Source organism: Indicator indicator, chromosome 22 (assembly GCF_027791375.1).
Source record: "Indicator indicator isolate 239-I01 chromosome 22, UM_Iind_1.1, whole genome shotgun sequence".
Taxonomy (NCBI): domain Eukaryota; kingdom Metazoa; phylum Chordata; class Aves; order Piciformes; family Indicatoridae; genus Indicator; species Indicator indicator.
In genome coordinates this window covers 16337791-16347792 of record NC_072031.1, presented here as the reverse complement: position 1 = coordinate 16347792, position 10002 = coordinate 16337791, and positions in this window count along the sequence as shown.

Sequence of the window (10002 nt, the reverse complement as noted above, 5' to 3'; positions counted from 1 at the left end):
AAACAGGATTGTGGCAAGAAATTATGGTGGAGCACCTCCTACTGTTGGCCATTTCACTGACCAAATGAGGCAGTTGGAGGATAGTCTTGCACGTACTTCTTTGGTTTCAGCCATTGAAGCTCTGTCTGGAGAAATAAAGACTTGCATGAAAGAGCTGAAGGAGGAACTTAAAACCTCCATATCCAACTTGATGAAGGGGGATGATTCTGATTCCTCTTCCTCCAGATGGATACAAGTTTCAGCTGTTAGGAACAGACGTGCTCCAAGAAGGCCATTCCAGAATAGGTCAAACCAAAACAGACAGCAGAGGCAATCACGTGGCAGTATCTGGATAACTCTGCGTGATCAGTTTGGTGAGAACATGAACAGATGGGATGGTCAACCAACTTCTGATCTTTTCAAGAGGTTACGGGAGCTGCAGAGGGGCAGATCCCGAGGTAGCAATACCAGGAGGGTAGCTGTCGCTTCCTCAGTTTCCCAGAACAACTCTGATAGCTCCAACAGTGATCCTAATTCTGGTGCTGGACGTTGTGCCAGCTGTACATGTGGAGGTAATCCCCACCATTAGGGGTGCCCTGCCTTCCACCAGGGGGAGGTAAGGGATAATGGAGATAACAGAATCTATTGGGATGTGTACATCCAGTGGCCTGGCACTTCAAAATTTCAGAAGTACAGGGCCTTGGTTGACACAGGAGCTCAGTGCACCATAATACCATCAAATTATCAAGGGGGAGAATCTATAACTATTCAGGGAGTCAATGGTGGATCTCAAGAGTTGTTTAAGATAGAGGTTGACATAAGTTTAACTGGGAAGCAGTGGAAGAAACATACTATTGTAACAGGTCCTAATGCACCTTGTATTTTGGGAATTGACTTTCTGAGAAAAGGGCGTTTTAAAGACCCTAAGGGTTACAAATGGGCTTTTGGAATAGCAACTGTAGAAATTGATGGAGGAAAATTGAAGTTGTCCATTAGACCTGAGCTTTCAGATGAATCTGCAGTTGTGGGACAACATGAGATAGAGGATGTAAAGCTGCCGGTTGCTTCTCAAACTGTGCATCACAGACAATACAGAACCAACTGTGACTCTTTGGTGCCCATTCAAAACTTGATTCGTCAGTTGGAGACTCAGAAGGTCATCAGCAAAACTCATTCACCTTTCAACAGTCCAATCTGGCCTGTGAGAAAGCAGAATGGAGAGTGGCGTCTGACAGTTGATTTCCGTGCCTTGAATGAAGTAACTCCACCCATGAGTGCAGCTGTGCCAGACATGATGGAACTCCAATATGAGCTGCAATCCAAGCAGGCCAAATGGTATGCTACCATAGACATTGCTAATGCTTTCTTCTCTATTCCCATAGCAGAGGAATGCAGGCCTCAGTTTGCTTTCACCTGGAGAGGCATTCAGTACACATTCAATCGTTTGCCCCAGGGGTGGATTCACAGTTCAACCATCTGCCATGCAGTGATCCATGATGCTTTGGAGAAAGGTGGAGCTCCAGAACACATTCAGTTCATCGATGACATCATCGTCTGGGGTGAGACTGCTGAAGAAGTCTTCGAGAAAGGTAATAAAATCCTTGACATTCTCTTGCAAGCTGGTTTGGCTATCAAGCGAGACAAGGTGAAAGGACCTGCCAGAGAAATCCAGTTTCTGGGAGTGCGGTGGCAAGATGGTCACTGTCACATCCCAATGGATGTGATAAACAGAGTCTCCACCATGGCAAATCCCATCAACAAGAAAGGAACTCTGCGTTTCTTAGGCATAGTGGGATTTTGGAGACTGCACATTCCTGGATACAGTCAGATTGTGAAACCTCTATATGATGTGACTCGAAAGAGAAACAGTTTCCAATGGGGTCCTGAGCAACAAGCAGCCTTTGACCAGATCAAGCGAGAGGTAGTCCAAGCGATGGGTCTGGGACCTGTCCGAACTGGTCCAGACATTAAGAACATTCTGTACACGGCCGCGAGTGACAATGGTCCAACCTGGTGCTTATGGCAAAGAGCTCCAGGGGAGACACGAGGACGTCCTCTTGGTTTCTGGGGTCGTGGCTACAGAGGCTCAGAGGCAAACTACACTCCAACAGAGAAAGAGATTTTAGCTGCTTATGAAGGAGTGAAAGCTGCTTCTGAAGTGATTGGAACTGAGTCACAACTTCTTCTAGCTCCTAGATTGCCAGTTCTGAATTGGATGTTCAAAGGCAAAGGTTCTTCACCACATCATGCAACAGATGCTACCTGGTCTAAGTGGATGGCTCTGATAACACAGAGAGCTCGAATGGGAAGTCTCGAAAGGCCTGGTTTGGTGGAGGTGATCACAAACTGGCCAGAAGGCACAAGCTGTGCTAAACCTCCAGAGGAGAGAGTAACTCGTGCTGAGGAAGCTCCTCCTTACAGTGATCTGTCTGATGATGACAAGAGATATGCTTTGTTCACAGACGGTTCCTGTCGTCTGGTTGGGAACAAGCGGAGATGGAAATCTGCAGTGTGGAGCCCAACGCGCAGAGTTGCAGAAGCGAGAGATGGAGAAGGAGAATCCAGTCAATTCGCAGAGGTAAAAGCTGTCCAGCTAGCTCTTAACGTAGCTGAACGTGAGAGATGGCCAAAGCTCTATCTCTACATTGACTCGTGGATGGTAGCCAATGCCTTGTGGGGTTGGCTGAAAGACTGGAAAAAGAATGGCTGGCAGAGCAAAGGAAAGCCAATCTGGGCTGCAGATCTGTGGCAAGACATTGCTGCTCGCATTGAGAGAATCCCAGTGAAAGTGAGACACATCGATGCTCACATTCCTAAGAGCAAAGCTACTGAGGAACAACAACACAACCATCAGGCAGATCTAGCTGCAAGAGTTTCCCAGGTGGACACAAACTCTGATCCTGATCTTGACTGGAAACACCGAGGTGAGCTGTTCTTAGCTCGGTGGGCCCATGACTCGTCAGGACATCAAGGCAGAGATGCAACCTACCGATGGGCTCGTGACAGATCCATTGACATTTCCATGGATGCTATCACACAAGTCATCCATGACTGTGACATTTGTGCTGCTATTAAGCAGGCAAAGCGGATCAAGCCCTTGTGGTACGGTGACCGATGGTCCAAGTACAAGTATGGTGAAGCCTGGCAGATTGACTACATCACTCTACCTCGTTCTCCATCTGGTAAGCAGTATGTGCTGACTATGGTAGAGGCGAGCACTGGATGGCTGGAAACTTATCCAGTTCCTCATGCAACTGCACGTAACACCATTCTTGGCCTGGAGAGACAAATCCTGTGGAGACACGGAACTCCAGAGAGGATTGAGTCAGACAACGGAACTCATTTCAAGAACAATCTTGTAAAAAACTGGGCCAAAGAGCACGGCATCGAGTGGATATTCCACATTCCCTACTATGCACCAGCTGCAGGGAAGATCGAACGCTACAATGGTTTGCTGAAAACCACTCTCAAAGCCATGGGGGGTGGATCTTTGAAGAACTGGGAGAAACATTTAGCACAAGCAACCTGGTTGGTGAATAGTAGAAGTTCAGTGAATCCAGCTGGACCTGCCCAATCAGATTTGTTGCGAAAGGAGGAAGGTGATAGAGTTCCTGTTATCAGAGAAAAGAATCTGTTAGGCAAAACTGTTTGGGTATTTTCTCCTTCAGGAGAGGCCAAACCTGTCCGAGGGGTGGTTTCTGCTGAAGGTCCTGGTCACACCTATTGGGTGATGCAAGAAAATGGTGAAATTCAGTGCATTCCACAAAGAAATCTAACTTTGGCTGAGAGAGGTTAAATTCAGAGTGTTGCGCAGATACAGCATTGCGCCCAAGAGGAGAGTCCATGAGATCTACGGTGCACGAACCCTGAGAGCCCTGAGTCACCTGAGAGTCCTTGTTCCTTCCTTCGCTCCATCTGCGAGGAAACAAGCTGTTTGCTGTTTTTCCTGTGATTTGACTCTTTTGAATCATCTACATCTGAGATAGCTGGAATGGACTATGGTCTTTATTCACCTAGTGTTGTAGATATTATTTTAGATTAGATAAATGATAGTAGCAGCCAATGGAATTGTTTAGAAGGGGTGGACTGTGATGGTTTGAAACTGTTTTTAGTTTTTCCTTGCAAAGTTCAGAACAGAGAAAGTCAAAGTGTAAATAAGTCACTATTGGGTGTAAGAAAGCAAAATACTGATTGTTCTAAACACTTCCATTGGATAGATAGAAATGTTTAAGAACTATTACCCAGAACAAAGTAGGCACTCTGCACATTCTGCATTCGGCAGTGGGGGCAGTTGCTGGGCTGTCTGGCTGCTGTTTCTTCTTCTCTTCTGGCTGAAGATAACACACTGACCTTGGCAGCTAAGTTAACAACTTTCTGCTCTAACTAACTCTTTTCTCTGTCCAAGGGAGGTCTGGGGGGAAGCTCCTGGGAGAGGGAGGCCCCTTTGGGAAGGGTCCCCTTTTGGGGGAAGCAAAGGGAGCTTGGTTGTGCTTTTCTGTTGATTATATATATATGTAAATGTTGTGAATTTTGTATATTTGTACATATTCATTGCATTTCATCATAGAGTGTAGATTCTGCTTTGTAAATACAGCCTTCATTTGCTTCCAGACTGGGCTAGCCTGGTTATTGTTGGTGGGGGGGGAATTTCAGCTCACACCGACACACCTGGCCAAAGGCAAGCACAGATCTTCAGTGGTGTCCTCCTCACACATAAAACATTCTATCATTATCTATAGGAAAATCATGGAATGGGTTGGGTTATAGGGGACCTTCAAAGTCATCCAGTCCAACCCCTGCAGGGACATCCTCCACAGCCTCACCTTGAAGAGCTCCAGGCATGGGGCCTCAGCTCCCTCCCTGGGCAACCTGTTGCAGTGTTCCAGCAGCCTCCTGCTGCAGAACTTGTTCCTCACATCCAATCTCAATCTGCTCTGCTCTCATTTCAAACCATTGCCTCTCATCCTGTCCCTGCAGGCCTTTGGGAACAGTCCCTCTGCAGCCTTCCTGTAGCCCCTTCAGGTCCTGGCAGGCAGCTCTGAGGTCTCCCTGGAGCCTTCTCTCTCTCCAGGCTCCACACCCACAGCTCCCTCAGCTGTCCTCACAGCAGAGCTGCTCCAGCTCCCTGATCCAACTTGTGGCTCTCTGTTGGGCCCAGTTTCATCAGGTCCATCTTATGCTGCTCAGGTAGATGAGGTGGGAAGGAGATTGTAGAGGGAACATGCTAGAAGCACCTCAGAGTGAAACACCACAGAGCATCTTCAGAAGTAAAAGCATGGCCAAGTCCTGCTGACCATCAGCAGAACCAGATCCCCATCAGGAGACTTCTCTGACCTCTGCTTGTCCTGGCTGAACTCAGGACAACACAAGATAACAGGTACAGAAGTTACTTGAAATATCAAAAACCAAACTCAAGACCCCCAAAATACCCCAAAGCAGAACTGACAACACAAGGGAAATTCTATGGAGCTTTAATGGTGTGTGGATTTAGAGACAGGCACAGTTCTGCAGACAAGCTGGGCAGTAACACAGCTTATTTAGGAGAGAAGCTGCAATAGCCACTGAAAGCCTTCAATGTGCAAAATACAATTAATCACACAGGAATATTCCCCCTGTCCCCTGAGGGCCAAACCAATGCAGATTGGTATCACAGTGAGGCAGAGATGAGGAGAAACCAGGCTAGAAATGTATCTCCCTCCAACAGCTCTTTGGAGCTTCCACACTGCTCCAACCAGGACTTGAGAGTCCCCAGCTGGAGTCCAAGAGTCACCTGTGGCAGGAATGAAACCCAGAAACCATCTGGAAAACTGAAAAGGAGATTTTTTTTTTATTTACAAACCAAGCAAGCTGCTTGCTGCAGTTACACATGGATCTGCTTTCTTGAAGGGAGGAAGAGAGCTTTCAGTCCCCATCTTTTGGCCTCAGGAGTGGTTTCTTTTCTGTAGTTACTCCACAGGAGGGGCTGTGCAAGTAGCTCTTTCATTCACCCTGTGGCACAGCTGGACCACACAGCAGAATCAGAGACTTGTGGTGCTCCCCATTTCATCCATGGTTCTCTCTCCTCACTCAGCATCTCTCTGGAGATTGGCTTTGCAAAAAGCAAGAGACCCTTTAAACACCCACTTCAACCAGGAGGAACTGCCACCACACCTCTGCTGAAACACAGCCACTGCTCACCACCTTGGCCTAGGAGCTCCTCTGGAACTTGCCTCAATTCTGTTTCCAGCTGGGTTCTTTGTGGAGATGACAACCAAAGAAGGAAGAGATTTCTCAAGATTAAAGAAAAAACCCAACCAAAAACATACTGCAAAAATAAACTGTTCCTGAAGATATGGCCCAAGGTTATTGCTGCTCAAACATGTTCATGAACTTGGAGATTTCCTGATGAGCTCTGGTGCCAAGGGGCAGGTCCCTTAAGCCCTGGGCAAAGAGAAATCTTTGTTAGTCTACTTCAGCCATTTGGGATGCCCCTGCTGCCTGCAGGGGGTTGGGCTGGATGACCTTTGGAGGTTCCTTCCAACCCAACCCATTCCATGATAAATGACACTGCCCTGAAGAACCTGATACATCATCTACCAGCTGATGCATTTGAAGGTGATGGCCAATGTGATACACTTCAACATCCCTGGATCAGCAACGGAGTGGCCAGAGAACCAGGGCAGTGACTTTCCCCTGCACTCCACACTGCTGAGGCCACACCTTCAATACTGGGATCAGTTTTGGGCTCCTCACTCCAAGGAGGACACTGAGGGGTTGGAGCAGGGCCAGAGAAGGGCAGGAAAGCTGGGGAAGGGTCTGGAGAACAGGGCTGGGGAGGAGCAGCTGAGGGAGCTGGGCTGGAAGAAAGGAAGTTGAGGGGAGACCACCTGGTCTCTACAGCTCCCTGAAAGGAGGCTGGAGCCAGGGGGGGGGTTGGTCTCTTCTCCTTATCAACAAGTGGTAGGACAAGAGGAAACAGCCTCAAGTTGCCCTAGGGGAGGTTTAGGTTGGACATGAGGAACAATTTCCTCCTCAAAAGCATTGTCCAGCACTGGAACAGGCTCCTCAGGGAGGTGGTTGAATCCCCAACCCTGAAGGTCTTTAAAAGCCAGAGAGAGGTGCTGCTGAGGGCCATGGTTTCACCCCAGCGTTGGCAGAGCTAGTGAATGGTTGGACTCCAGGATCTTAAAGGTCTTTTCCAACCAGCCCAACTCTATGATTCTAGCTGGCCAAGTGATCACTGACAGCTGCCACTGATGCACTTGGTTAAATGCTAAGCCACAGAGATACTCACTGCATTGTGGAAGAAGTTTGAAAGGTGCTTTGCCCATGGACACCTGGAAAACAGACACAAGATTCTTACTCCATTGGCTAGGTAGGAACAGACCTGCCCCAGGCTCAGCTTGAGTTTTGCACTCCTCAAAGCTTTACAAAAGAAGCTAATCCAACACTTCCCTTCAGCTTCCAAAGGGAGATGATTTCAGCACCAGATGTACACTGCAATAGGACAGAGACAGCTCAAGAAAGAGGATTTCATTAGATTCTCTTGGATCACTGCTAGAGCACACTGGAAAGTCTCACAAACCAAATTAATAGAATCATGGAAAGGTTTGGGTTGGAAGGGACCTCCAAAGGTCATCCAGTCCAACTCCCTGCAAGCAGCAGGGACATCCTCCACTAGAGCAAGTTGCTCAGAGCCTTGTCTCCAGCAGCCTCCTGCTGCAGAACTTGTTCCTCACATCCAATCTCAATCTGCTCTGCTCTCATTTCAAACCACTGCCTCTCATCCTGTCCCTGCAGGCCTTTGGGAACAGTCCCTCTGCAGCCTTCCTGTAGCCCCTCAGGTATTGGAATATAAAACCAGGGAAGAGTGAAAAACAAAAATGAGTTGTGAGATGAGACTGCTCCCTAGGAGACAACCACCACCAGTGCTGCCACCCAAGGATTTCTCCCTGGCTGTGATGAAGTCAGACTTACATACAGAGGTTCTCTGTGATGATGTTCAGAGCAAACAGGCCAATGGATTGCATCTTCTTATGTCTGCAGGTCAGGAACAGGCAAAGGAATTCACCCACATACTGGGGACCCAGGTTTTGCCACCTAAGCAGCACAGAGCAGAACAGAGCTGGTCAGAGACAGCTCTCCTACAGACTCCAGCATCTTATTTGCATTCTGTTCTCACTCAGAGCACTGGGCTGGCTGGTTTCAAAGAGCTAAGAGTTGTATCTCTGCTAAGTGTTACTGCTGCAGGACTGTGCTTACTGTGCCCACAACCAGGCAGGCTTCAGGGAGCAGATGTTTACTCACAGTTTCAGCATTGACGCTTTCTGAAGATTTAGATCTCTCAAAATCAGGTTGACAGTGCCATGGAGAATGTGTTCATCACAGCACAGGTGGTCCAGTAACAGCCTCAGGGCCCAGAAGTTATTCTAGGGAGTGATAAAATGAGACTGGTGAGTTAAGTGAATTGCCAACCACTTCCTAAAACCAGAATAAACTGAAAGGACAAAGCTAAAGGGGAACAAAACCAAGTTAAATGTGTCTAAAAACACAGAGTAGTTTGGGGTGGAAGGGACCTTGAAGATCATCCAGTTCCAACTCCATGGCAGGGACACCTCCTGCTAGATCAGGTTGCTCAAGGCCACATCCAACCTGGCCTTGAACACTTCCAGGCTTGGAGCCTCTACAACTTGTCTGGGCAACCTGTTCCAGTGCCTCACCACCCTCATGGGGAAGGATTGCTTCCTAATGTCTGATCTCAATCAGCATTTTTCCACTTTGAAGCCATCAGCTCATGCCTTTGTCAAAAGTCCCTCCCCACTTCAAACCCTGGCAGGCTGCTCCAAGGTCTCCCTGGAGCCTTCTCTTCTCCAGGCTGAAGGGTCCCAACTCTCTCAGCCTGACCCCCAGGGGATGTGCTCCAGTCCTCTGATCATCTTCATAGCCTCCTCTGGACTTGCTCTAACACTTGCACGTCCTTCTGGTGTTGTTGGGCACACAATCTCCAAGCTGGTGTTACACAGAGGTGAAATATCCCTTACTTTCCTCTCTTAGATGAGAGCTCAGCAGCCAGGACTCACCCCAAAAGCCAGAGCTATCTCCAAGAAGGAAGTCAAGTATGGAAGATCACAGAAAAGCATCTGTTGGACTGCTTGCACTGCAAGAATCAGACAAGCCTCATGGTGCAGCTACAGGAAGAAACAGCAAGAAGATGACATTCAACGGTCCATTTTCCCACTACTTGTATATTGAATCCACTCCAACCAGCACTAAGTTGCCACCACCCCAGTCAAAAACGTTGGGTGTCGGGTGAGACACCCACAGGCCTCCTGGGAAGGCCATTAGATGGAGCAGAACAAAGGGTCTTCCTGTTTATAGAGCATGTTTCATCTGATGCTCTCAGAGTCCTCAGGAAACACGAGGTCTCACATCAGCACAGGAGGAGAATCAAAGGGAAAAAAATATTTCTGGCCCAAGAGTCACATATTTGAAAAGTAAACTAAATGTAATTGCCTCAAAAGTCAAAAAAGCAGCAGACAGCTCCTTAGATGTATTGCCTAACACAGGATCCACCTCAAAGCAGCTCTAAACATGCTCTACACTCCTCTTAAGCCTTCACAATAACCCAGCTGTTTCCACTGCTGTGCCTTCAGGCACAGTAACACAAAAAGGTGAAGCTCTTCCTTGCCACATGCACACTTACATGAGGAGAGAAAATAGCAGGATGTAAAGAAACATTGACTTTTGCTTTCAGCTCCTCCAAAAGGCCACCACTGACAGCCAGCACACCCTGCAACAGAAGCACTCACAGGTAAAGGATGTCCAAACACTCTGCAAACATCAAGCAGTGCCCCAGAGTTCCTTTAGACACAGAGTGGATTGGCTTGGAAGGGACCTCCAAAGCTCATCCAGTCCAACCCCTGCAGGCAGCAGGGACGTCCTCCACTAGAGCAGGTTGCTCAGAGCCTTCTCCAGCCTCACCTTGAAGAGCTCCAGGCATGGGGCCTCAGCTCCCTCCCTGGGCAACCTGTTGCAGTGTTCCAG